Source organism: Cynocephalus volans, chromosome 7 (assembly GCF_027409185.1).
Source record: "Cynocephalus volans isolate mCynVol1 chromosome 7, mCynVol1.pri, whole genome shotgun sequence".
Taxonomy (NCBI): Eukaryota; Metazoa; Chordata; class Mammalia; order Dermoptera; family Cynocephalidae; genus Cynocephalus; species Cynocephalus volans.
Genome location: NC_084466.1, coordinates 34,749,562 through 34,760,842, shown reverse-complemented (window position 1 = coordinate 34,760,842; position 11,281 = coordinate 34,749,562).

Here is an 11,281-nt window from a genome sequence, read left to right as displayed (position 1 = left end):
AGATTTTTTTTTCATTTCTCTTGCTAATGTTAGAGTATGCATTCTAGAAATTCCCAAAGGAGGCTCATATTTCAGTTATTCTCATTCACTCACTTCAATATCGTGAAATTGCTTCTTTACAATATTATAGTGATACTACAAAAGTTCATGTAACAGCAAGGTGCATTCAGTGTATTAGCAAGTTGGATATAGTATACCATTCAGAGTACGGTGGCCAAGTTGAAGTCTGTTTATACTAAGAACATACTCCAGTGAGCTAAATCAGTCTGTATCGATTTAACTTTGGTTCTTGATGGTAGAAAAGTTTTTACAGCATCACTGTACTTGCTGTGATGTTGACTAAGAAGAATGAGAGAAGTGAAACAAACTCCTAAGAGCTTGTATTTGTATGGTAACCTAGTTGCTTGTCCAACCAATCCTGGTCTGCAAAATAATAGGTTATCTTGTGTTATTAAACAAAGAATATAATTCTTCTGTTGTACTTTCTTTTTACATTATTTGGTGGAAAATTTGGAACTATAGAGTGAGCTGAAACACCTCAAGAACTTCACCAAAGCCCTTTCAATTAAGCTTGAGCATATTACCCAGGGATACAACGCATAATTATTTCTAGATTGTATCAGCTGAATCAAATGTTTTACTTTTAGTAAATGAGATAAATTTAGGACTGAATAGTTATTTAGCTTTCATAGGTCAGCAGCATACATATGAATCATTCAGATTTACTCTATCCAGTTTAACTTTCTCAGGTCTTTACTTTGCCCTGTTTTGTATAGACACAGCCAAAGCATTTAGAATTTAAACCAAGTTTCTGGAGCAGGGTTAAGTGCAAAACATATAATGATTTGTTAATAGGCATGTGGGTTATTGTAAAAGGTCATAAACTAAGTGTACGGAAGTGCCTACCTAAGTATACTCATTATACCTCTGCTACGCCCATTAGATGCATTTGTTCACTTGAACTTGCTGACCAGAATCTAGGACATATGTACGTGATGATGCAAAATACTTCCTTATTTAAGAAATGAACACACAGGCGGCTGTTGATCTTGATCCTGGAAGTTAGCTTGGAAATAGAATTTGAAGTTTATCATCAAGGTAATGAATCAACCTGGAAACATTCTGCAGATGCCAAATGAAAATCTACAGGGAAACAGCAATCTTCATATTTGGCAAAAATAAATTCAAGGGCTGGCTGGTTAGCTTAGTTGGTTAGAGCGCAGTGTTATAACATCCAACAGTTTGGATCCCACCAGAAAACAAAACAAACAAAACAAAAACAAACAAAAAACAAATAAAATTCAAATGAAAGGTAATTTAGGCCTAGTGCACTGATAAGTTACTACACAGTGTTACGTTCCCCACTTCCTTTGTACTGTCCGTGCACTGTGCTTGATCTCCTTTGTGTCAGAATGTCTCCATTGTACTCATGTATATTATATATACATCATATTTTGCTAATTCATTTACCTATTGATGGATATTTGGGTTTGTCGGGCTGGATCACAGATCCCTCTGCCCTGTCCTGTGCAGATCCTGAGCTAGGTAGTTGAAAAGAAAAACCAAGTAGCCGCCCACAAAGTGGTCGTGTTTTATTCCAGATGCGAGCTCCTCCACCAGTGGTTCAGAGCTGCTGCTTTTTATACCGAAAGTACACAACAATAGCGGCAGCAAGCCAAGGGGTACATGGGTGCACATGTGCACTAACACTACTCTTATGTAACTTGTTTACAGCAGATGTGCTGAATCATACCCAGCTGGATATGAGGCCAGAGGGCCTGACTCAACTAACTCCATTTTCCTCATAGGGTTGTTTCCAGTTTTGGCCATTACAATAAAGCTGCTGTGAACATTCTTATATAAATCTTTGTTCGGACATGTTCTTTCATTTCTTTAGGGTAAATATTTAGGAGTAGAATCATGGGATTCTATGATAGGTTTTTGTTTAACTTTTCAAAAATTGCCAACCTGGTTTCCAAAGTGGTTGTACCATTTTATATGCCCATTAGCAGTGGAGGAGAGGTGTGGTTACTCCTCATCCTTGCCACCATTTAGGATGGTCAGGCTTTTGAATTTTAGCCATTCCGATGGCTGTACAGTGGTATCTCACTGTGGTTTTAATCTGCATTTCTGTAATGGCTAAAGATGTTGAGCATCTTTTCATTTGCTTATTTGCCATCCATATGACTTCTTTGGTAAAGTGTCTGTTCAAATATTCTGACCATTTAAACATAATTACATTGTTGGTTTTTACTCTTGAGTTTTGAGAGTTCTTAAGAAATATATTTTTCACATTTTCTCCAAGTTGCTGTCTTTTCAAGAACAGAAGTTTTAAAATTTAACAAAGCCAATGGTCTTAGTCTGTTTGGTCTCCTATAACAAAATATCATAAATTGGGTAGCTTGTAAACAACAGAAATGTATTTCTCACAGTTCTGAGCCTGAAAAGTCCAAGACCAAGGCACCAGCAGATTCAGCGTCAGTGAAAGCCTACTTTCTGGTTCGTAGATGGTGCCTTTTCACTGTGTCCTTACATGGTGGAAAGGCAAGGCAGCTCTCTGGGGCCTCTGTTGTAAGGGCTCAGCCTCACGACCTAATAACCTCCACGAGCCCTTGCCTCCTAATACCATCACCTTGGAGGTTAGGATTTCAACATAGGAATATTGGGAGAACAAACATTCAGAGCACAGCAGTAATTTATCAATTAAAAAAAATTTTTTTAAATTATATTTTTGGCATACATAAGGTCACAAATAATTCCTCCTTTGTTTTTATCCAGAAGTTTTATAGTTTCAAATTTTACACTTAGATTTGGTGCATTTTAAATGAATTTATGTATATGGCATGAGATATGGATTAAAGTTCTTTTTTTTTGCATATTGATATCCAATTATTTTAGCACTATTTATTGAAAAGACTGTCCTTTCTTACTAAATTGCTTGTGCACATCTGTTTAAAAATCAGGTGTCTGTACACGTGTGGGTCCACTTTTGGAATCTCTATTCTGTATTATTAATCTACTCGTTTATCTTCACATCAGTATCACTGTCATGATCATTGGGAAAAACTCACTTTTCCTTCTACAGTCTCAATTCACCAGACCTTTTTTAGCCTTTTATCTCCACTGTGTATATAATAGTAATTAAGGATGGCTGCCAACGTTTACATTTGTTCTTTTTTGAGTATACTGGGGATCCCATTGGAGTCTAAGCTGTATTTCCTGCTAGGATTCATACATGTCTGGCTGGCTGGGGGAATGGCCTTGCCCAGTGGTCTATCTGCATGACTAAATGAAGCCTCCTTGGAAAGAACTCATGCTTAGGAAGTGAAAGGTAGGTACAGAAAGCTTGGCTCAGAAGGTGCCCATGGCTTCAAAAGGAGCCTTGATTTAATGGTAGCACCTTGTAAGCCTCACAGTTTTGTCCCTGGTTCAGTGCCACTGGTCTTACAGGGAATAGCTGCTGAGAGTACGAGTGTCCACAATCTTTCTCCGAAGACGTGAGGACGCTAAGATCTCTACTTTGGTCTCTAGGCACAAATCCAAAAAGGAAGAGATGCATTCTTCCCCTTGAGGGGGAAACACAGAATGGTTTTGGCACGTTGAAGTTTCCAGATAGCTCTCCACATTTAGTATCATGAGGGCTGGCTCCTACAGATGAAAAATCTCCATGGCTCTTCCTCTGCAGGTAGTGGAAGCAGAATAGATTTTCTTCTGGGGACTCCCAGGTAGAACTGGACAGATTTTGAAAGAATCTGGGGATCCCCCAATTGTCATTGGGAGGACAAAATCAGAAGAAATATGGATTGTTACTATTAATTTGCCTTAATTCTATTCTCTAAGTGGGTATCATATGGTGAAGTATGAACGAAATATTCTGGTTAGATTAATTTAAAATACTGTATTTTGAATACAGTTTAATAAGGTAAGAAAGAAAAAAGATGATTAAATCAACTACTCATCAACATGTCTTTGTGGGAAAAAAGGCCTCTTGTTTTGTACAATAAGTAATTTTCCTGCTACTCTTGGCTATTTCTAAATGATGAAAGCTTTGCTGTGATTTCCATGTGCTAATTAATTCCAAAGTTCTTGTGGGTCTGTCAACAGGAAAGAGTGCAGAGGACGTGATTTAGAGAAATACTGTCTACCTTTAAGTTCATGTTGAGGTATAATGGATTGTCTTTCTATTGCTATGCTTCCTTATTTGTTTTTGAGAAATAAAACATAGCCACTGACCTGAACATGTTAAACTAAAGAAATTTTATGTCAGAGTATACTATCAAGGTATGGTAGCCTGTAAATGCTACTACCCATTTATTTGTGAATAGGTGCAATTTAATTATCATAAACATTGATGGTGATGCTCCAGACACATGCCACCGGGATCAGGCGTTGTTTTAGTGATAAATATAGAAATTAGCCTTCACAAGTCTTCATTCTGGTGACTCTCATAGAGGCCTTTAGTGCCTACAGCCTATCAGAGTAATAAAGGAGAAGGTGACTTTATAGACCCTCAGACTGGCTAAGGAGGGCACAGTCTCCAAATAGCATGATCCCCTACCAAATAAGATTTTTGTGATGTTTGAGGACATGGATATTTCTCCGGTGGGTATAATATCATATCAAAATAATAATAATGATGATAATGATAAATTTATTAAAATCATGCCTTCTTAGAACCTTCAGGTACTGTTTTCCCCAGGTGACTTCATTTATTACTCTGATATCAACTGCTATTTCCTCAAAACAGGCTTGTTTTTTATTTTCACTATCTTTCTAATAGTCTTTGGATTTTTAAACTTTTTACTGGCGTCTTAAACTTAATTTTCACTGTTGAAAATGAAAGATACCTGCTTTTCCTTCTAAACTATTACGTTTCTCCTCCTCTGTCTTAGTATTTTTTCTCTTGACAGTAGACTTCTTGGCTTGTGCCATGGAAGAGATGCAGAAGAGTAAGTCTAGAATTGAAGACATACGAAGATTCTGGCAAGTAGAAAAGGGCCTGGGGAAGTACTTAGGATTTAGCAACTAAAATCCTTAAACTACGTTTAGAAAACTAATCAGTTGGTTAGAATGTAGCCTTATGACACCAAGGTCACGGGTTTGGATCCCTGTACCAGCCAGCTGCCAAAAACAACAACAACAACAATAACAACAAAAAACCCAAATAAAAAAAATTTAGAAAATAAGATGTTGAAATATAAATGAAAAAATAAAACACCAAAAAACCTTTTTAGCCCCTCCTAACGTTATAGGTTATACTAAACTATAGACCACTCATCTTTTCAGAAAAGGATTATCAAGAATTGTGATGGGCCTGAGATTTTAACCTATGTGCAAGCTAACAAGTTAGCCTGCCACAGTTTGTTAGAGGCTGGCAGAAGACACAAGAATTGGGGCAGAAAGTAACATAAATACAGCACAGCAAGCAGCATAAGCATCAGCATATTTGGGTTTGTTCCTTTTGTCCCCAAATTCCACGGAGGTGATACAGGCAGGCCCAGAGAGATGCCTTCACAGGCAGTGGGTTGAGTTATAGGAGAGGAACCCTGAACTTTAGGGAAGTGGAATCTTTTATAATGGGTATTAGCAGACCTGCTCTTTGCTCTGGAGGGAGACACAATAACTTTCAAGGCAGTTCACTATACAAAAATCCTTGAAAAGATGGTTCAGAATGAATGAAAGTCAGTGCCTTGTTTTGAAAGAAGTGTGGAAACATGAGACACTCAAGGTTATAAAGACATATCTCCTGTCTAGAGTCAGAAACTGGTCAGAATTTATGTCTTTCTGAAAGCAAATAGGTGACCACTACTCAGTGGTGTGCTGATAACTGGCTCCTGAAGAAAAAAAAAAAAAGCCCTGGTTTCTAGCATTTGCTGATTTCCATGGTGTAAATACTACTGTTTACACCATTAGGAACCACTAAATGTGGAGTTAGGAAGAGACGCACAGTGGCACACCATTGTATAGTATTTCTATTATACAGATATAATAGACAAATAATCTAAAGAAAATAGATAATACTAAAATTAAGTAAAATAATTAGGAAGTGATGAGTTCTGAGTATTATCTTTCAGTTTTTTAATTTAATATAATTTAGTTTAAGTTTAAGTAATTTAATTTTTAATAATTACCATCTTTACCAATTGGCTCGCAAAATTCTTGAAAATTTAACAATGGGCTCTTGCCAGCTTCAGCACCCAACTGCCAACATTCCTCCCTGTCTGGTTAATGGAGTTCCATCGGTTTCCTTCTTCAAAACCAAGACCCTTCTGAGGCAATGTTCTTGTTTTTATACTAGCTCTTTTAAAAATCCTTTTTCTCCTTTTGTTTAATGTTCATATGATATTCTCATAACGTCTTCTCAACACAATCTGGTTCAAATAAATAAATTGGATCCATTGTGTCCATACTTAAAGGCATGAATTCCATTTTACAGATGGGGAAGCTGAGATTAGTCTTGAGTTCTTCATTTATATTTTGAAGAGGGAATGTGATTATTATGTGGCCCTTCCTCCTCGTTGTCTGTATACAGATATTAATTATCAAACACTTTCACAGCATTTCTTAGTATGTGTCTCTTGACAAAGTAAATAAGATGGCCTGATGGGCTCCACGAGAGGAATTCTACTTTCTCTGTAAATTGGTTGTACATTTATGGCTATAACAATAATCTAGAATAAAATTCTGGGCCATACATTGCTAACGGTATACAAGAACATGTCAAATAAAAGTAATTAAATAGTATGCTTATCAAACAAATATAACTCAGTTTCAGGAAAAGTCAGTATCAGTACCATTGTTAAAAATAGCACATGGATCTATATAAGTGCACTAATGAATTTTGTTCAGATGATTTAAACTCAGACTATATGAAAAAGTATTAAACTTTTTGTAGATGATTATTTTATATTGATAGAATATCTTTTTTTCTCAAGAAAGAATAAGAGGCCGTAAGCAAACCAATAAACACTAGGTTAAGTATAGCTGCAGTGAGTTGTTAGAGAGAATATAACACACTGACAACTTTACTCCATCCTAAAATAGATGAGAAAATCAGTCATTTGCATCATTTGGTTTGTTGTGCTACCTATCTTATCAAGCAGAAAATAAATTGCTGTCTTTTCACAAGTGATAAAAATGCCACAGTTGCATAATAGGAGTCTAGGCATAGATCAATGAGTTTATTTATTTATTTATTTTTATTTTACTTCTCAATATACATTGTAGTTGACTTTCATGCCCCTTTACCTGTTCCTTTCCACCACCTCCCCCCGCATCATGTCTGTTCACTTGACTTAAATAGTTCAAGGAATTTTTGTGGTTAGTCTGTCTTCCCCCCCCACCCCCACCCTTTATTTGTGTGCTTATTTATTTATTTATTTTTAGCTCCCACAAATAAGTGAGAACATGTGGTATTTCTCTTTCTGTGCCTGACTTGTTTCACTTAATATAATTTTCTGTAAGTCTATCCATGTTGTTGTGAGTGTTTGTTCTTTTTTATAGCAGGGCAGTATTCCATTGTGTAGATATACCACGGTTTCCTTATCCACTCATCAGATGATGGACATTTGGGCTGGTTCCAACTCTTGGCTATTGTAAATAGAGCTGCAATAAATATGGGAATACAGGTATCCCTTTGGCATGATGATTCCATTCCTCTGGGTATATTCCCAACAGTGGAATAGCTGGGTCGTATGGCAGATCTATCTGCAATTGTTTGAGGAACCTCATACCATTTTCCATAGAGGCTGCACCATTTTGCATCCCCAACAACATTGTATGAGAGTTCCTTTTTCTCCGCGACCTCTCCAGCATTTATCATTCTCAGTCTTTTAGATGTTAGCCATCCTAACTGGAGTGAGATGGTATCTTAAAGTGGTCTTGATTTGCATTTTCTGGATGCTGAGTGAGGTTGAGCATTTTTCATGTGTCTGTTGGCATTCATATATCTTCCTTTGAGAAATGCCTATTCAGCTTCTTTGCCCATTTTTTAATTGGGTTATTTGTTTTTTTGCTGTAAAGTTGTTTGAGTTCCTTGTATATTCTGGATATTAATCCTTTGTCAGATGTATATTTTGCAAATATTTTCTCGCACTCTGTTGGTTGTCTTTTTATTCTGTTGATTGTTTTTTTTGCTGTGCTAACAGTTTTTAGGTTAAATTCTTAAGACAGAGCCTATTGCTTGGCTTATTGATTCAGGTTTGTTCTTGGATAATCTGTTGATGAGTTTTCTTAGGGGTATGCCTACCCACAGCTGGGGTGATGGAATGGGGTGCTAAGTTTCATGTGGTAGAAGGCTGTAAGTAGGGTGATTTCATTTAGAAAGGACCAACACAGGTAGGCAGCATAAAGTAAGTCTAGTAAGAGAAGATTAAGAACCAGAAAATTAATTGTGGCTATCTCTGGGTGGTAGAATTATAAATAATTTTTCTTTAAAATATTTTTGTGCTTCTCTATTTTCTAATTTGTATATAATGATTATATATAATTTGGGAAATGAAATAATATCACTACAATGTAATTTGTACTTTTTCCTCTGTAGTTTGTAGTTTTGGTCTAATTCCATTTAGCAGAGAATTTTCAAATTCTAGCAATGCAATGTTGCCTTGGAGAAGGTGAAATATACGGGCAAAAAAAAAAAAGAAAAAATTAAATAAGAGTTTGTATTTTAACCAATCAGAGCTAGTACTAGGTACCATTTTGAGTTGCTTCGCTTTATAGCACGGCATGTGCTAGAGCTGCAGATATATGAAGATTGAAACTCTAAGACAAGGTCTCCAACTTCAGTTCAGTAAATCTCCACTGAGTAATGTAAAATAAGGATCCAGAGGTGATAAGATACAATCACTGCCTCCTCAAAGAGCTAGCAATCAGTTAATTATGGAAACAAGAAAATAAAATTAGTAACATAAGGTGATACATCTCAAGGGTCAAACGAGTGACCTGAGAGTTCAGAGGAATGGAAAATCACTTTGAGTTGGGATGAATGAAAAAGACCTCATGAGAGATGTGGAATTTGAATTGGTCATATTGGATGGGGGAATGCTTGGGTAAAAGGGAGTATGATAGAGGACATTACTTGATAGGGGGAATAGCTAACAAAATGTGTATAAGTAGGAGGGCTCAAGGCGTGTTTGGGAGACATGAGTAAATCTGTTTAGTCGGCTTACATTGTGGAACGGTGGTGGCAGGTAAGACTGGGAGGTCAGCAGAGATGAGATTTTACTGAAAGCTTTTCTAATATGCTTTCACAAGATGCCTTGAGGTTTTTCTTTTTGTTTTTAAGTTTCAAGTTTAACTGCTTAAGCTTTCTTAGGCTGATAAGCGAGGCTGTGTCTGATAAGGGGATGGTAATCTGTGGTCTTATTCCTGACTTTCAGCTCTCACCCAGGTTCTTAGAATCCTCTTTAATGACCTTCTTCATCTAACATTATTTGATTTCTTATGGAGTTCTGGCATTCTGATGTAGAAATCGTGTTATGTTGAACCCCCATTTGGAATTTTACTCCATTTTGGGCTCTGAAGTTGGTTTTGCCCCTCCAGGCTGTTTTCCATCCTGTTTCTTACTCTCTTCCATTTGCTGGATATCCTGATTCAGGTTACTGGCCTTGACCTAGTACATTATACCATGATACTAAATTTTGATTCCTCATACCAAGATCTTTGTACCAGATCTCAGCCCATGGTACCCAGCCTCAATGCGTGGTGGAAGGCAATTTAGCATAAAATGGAATCCTCTTTATTCTATCTCAGAAAATTTATTGAATGCAGTATAAAAAGTGGTGTGTATGTGCTTAAATTAACTCATGGAAAGGTAATTTCATAGCATAGTCCCCAACGACAGTGTTATACAGATGTTCATTTCATACACTTGTTTATAAATTCAATATACATTGTATCATGTAGCAATTAAACCCCTAAATCAGTTTCACAACGATTCCATCTATTCTCCTTGCTTATCCTCATCAACTCCTGCTATCTTCAAAAGACAAAGGAAGTAAATATTTTTTAAAGTAGCATATTTGAACTGTGTTCATGTAACACTGAATTATTTGATGAGTTGGTCAGTGGGTATGAGTGGGATAGTGGGAGAGTACACTGATCCATTAATAAATGTAATGCCTTGATCTGTTTCCACCTGTCCCAGCCCCTCTCTGCAGCAGATACAAAAGATGATCTCTTCTGCAGCACGCTTCTCCTGCCCAGCCTCTGAACTCATGATGTCCAAGGCAGCAGTCTATCACTGGGTCAAATATAGCTAGCTGGTGGTGGGTCTGGAAGGAGTCCAAGTTGAGTATCCCTAGGAACCACCCCCTCAACCATCCTCCCCATCCTCATTGTGTTTGTCCAAGCCTTATGACAAAATTCTTTCCATGATTTCTATTTCTGTATTCTAGTTTCACCTTCAGGATGGATGTTATGCTTCTAACCCCAGCTCTCTTGGCTGGACCCTATACTCTTCCTACACTTTGTCATTCTCTTTCCTGGGAATTCTCCGAGAACCTCGCTAAGAGCAAAAGTATAGCTCAGAACCACAAAAGTGACATGACAAACAGAAAATTAGAAAAAAAGGAACAAATGGTACTTAAGACATCTAAACAAAAATCAATAAAATGCTAGGAGTAAATCAACACCTTTCAACAATAACTCTAAATGTAAAGGGATTAAATTCCCCACTCAAAAGATGGAGACTGACTGACTGGATTAAAAAGATTGACCCAACAATATGCTGCCTTCAAGAGACTCACCTGACCTGTACACACATAACCTAAGAGTGAAAGGATGGAAAAAGATATATCATGCAAGTAGAAATGAAAAATGAGCTGGAGTAGCTATTCTTATATCAGATAAAATAGACTTTAAAGCAAAAACTATAAAAAGAGATAAAGAAGGCCACTATATAATGATAAAAGTATCTATCCATCAAGAAGACATAACAGTCATAAATATATATGTACCCAATGTCAGAGCAGCCAGATTTATGAAGCAAACACTATTTGATCTAAAGAATGAGATAGACACTAACACCATAATAGCGGGGGACCTGAACACCCCACTCTCAACATTGGACACATCATCTAGGCAAAAAATCAGTAGAGAAACACAAGATCTAAACAACACTTTAGACCAATTGGACTTGGCAGATATCTACAGAACATTCCATCCAACAACCTCAGAATATTCATTCTTCCCATCAGCACATGGAACAGTCTCCAGGATAGACCAAATGTTAGGTCACAAAGCAAGTCTTAACAAATTTTAAAAAATTGGAATTATTCCA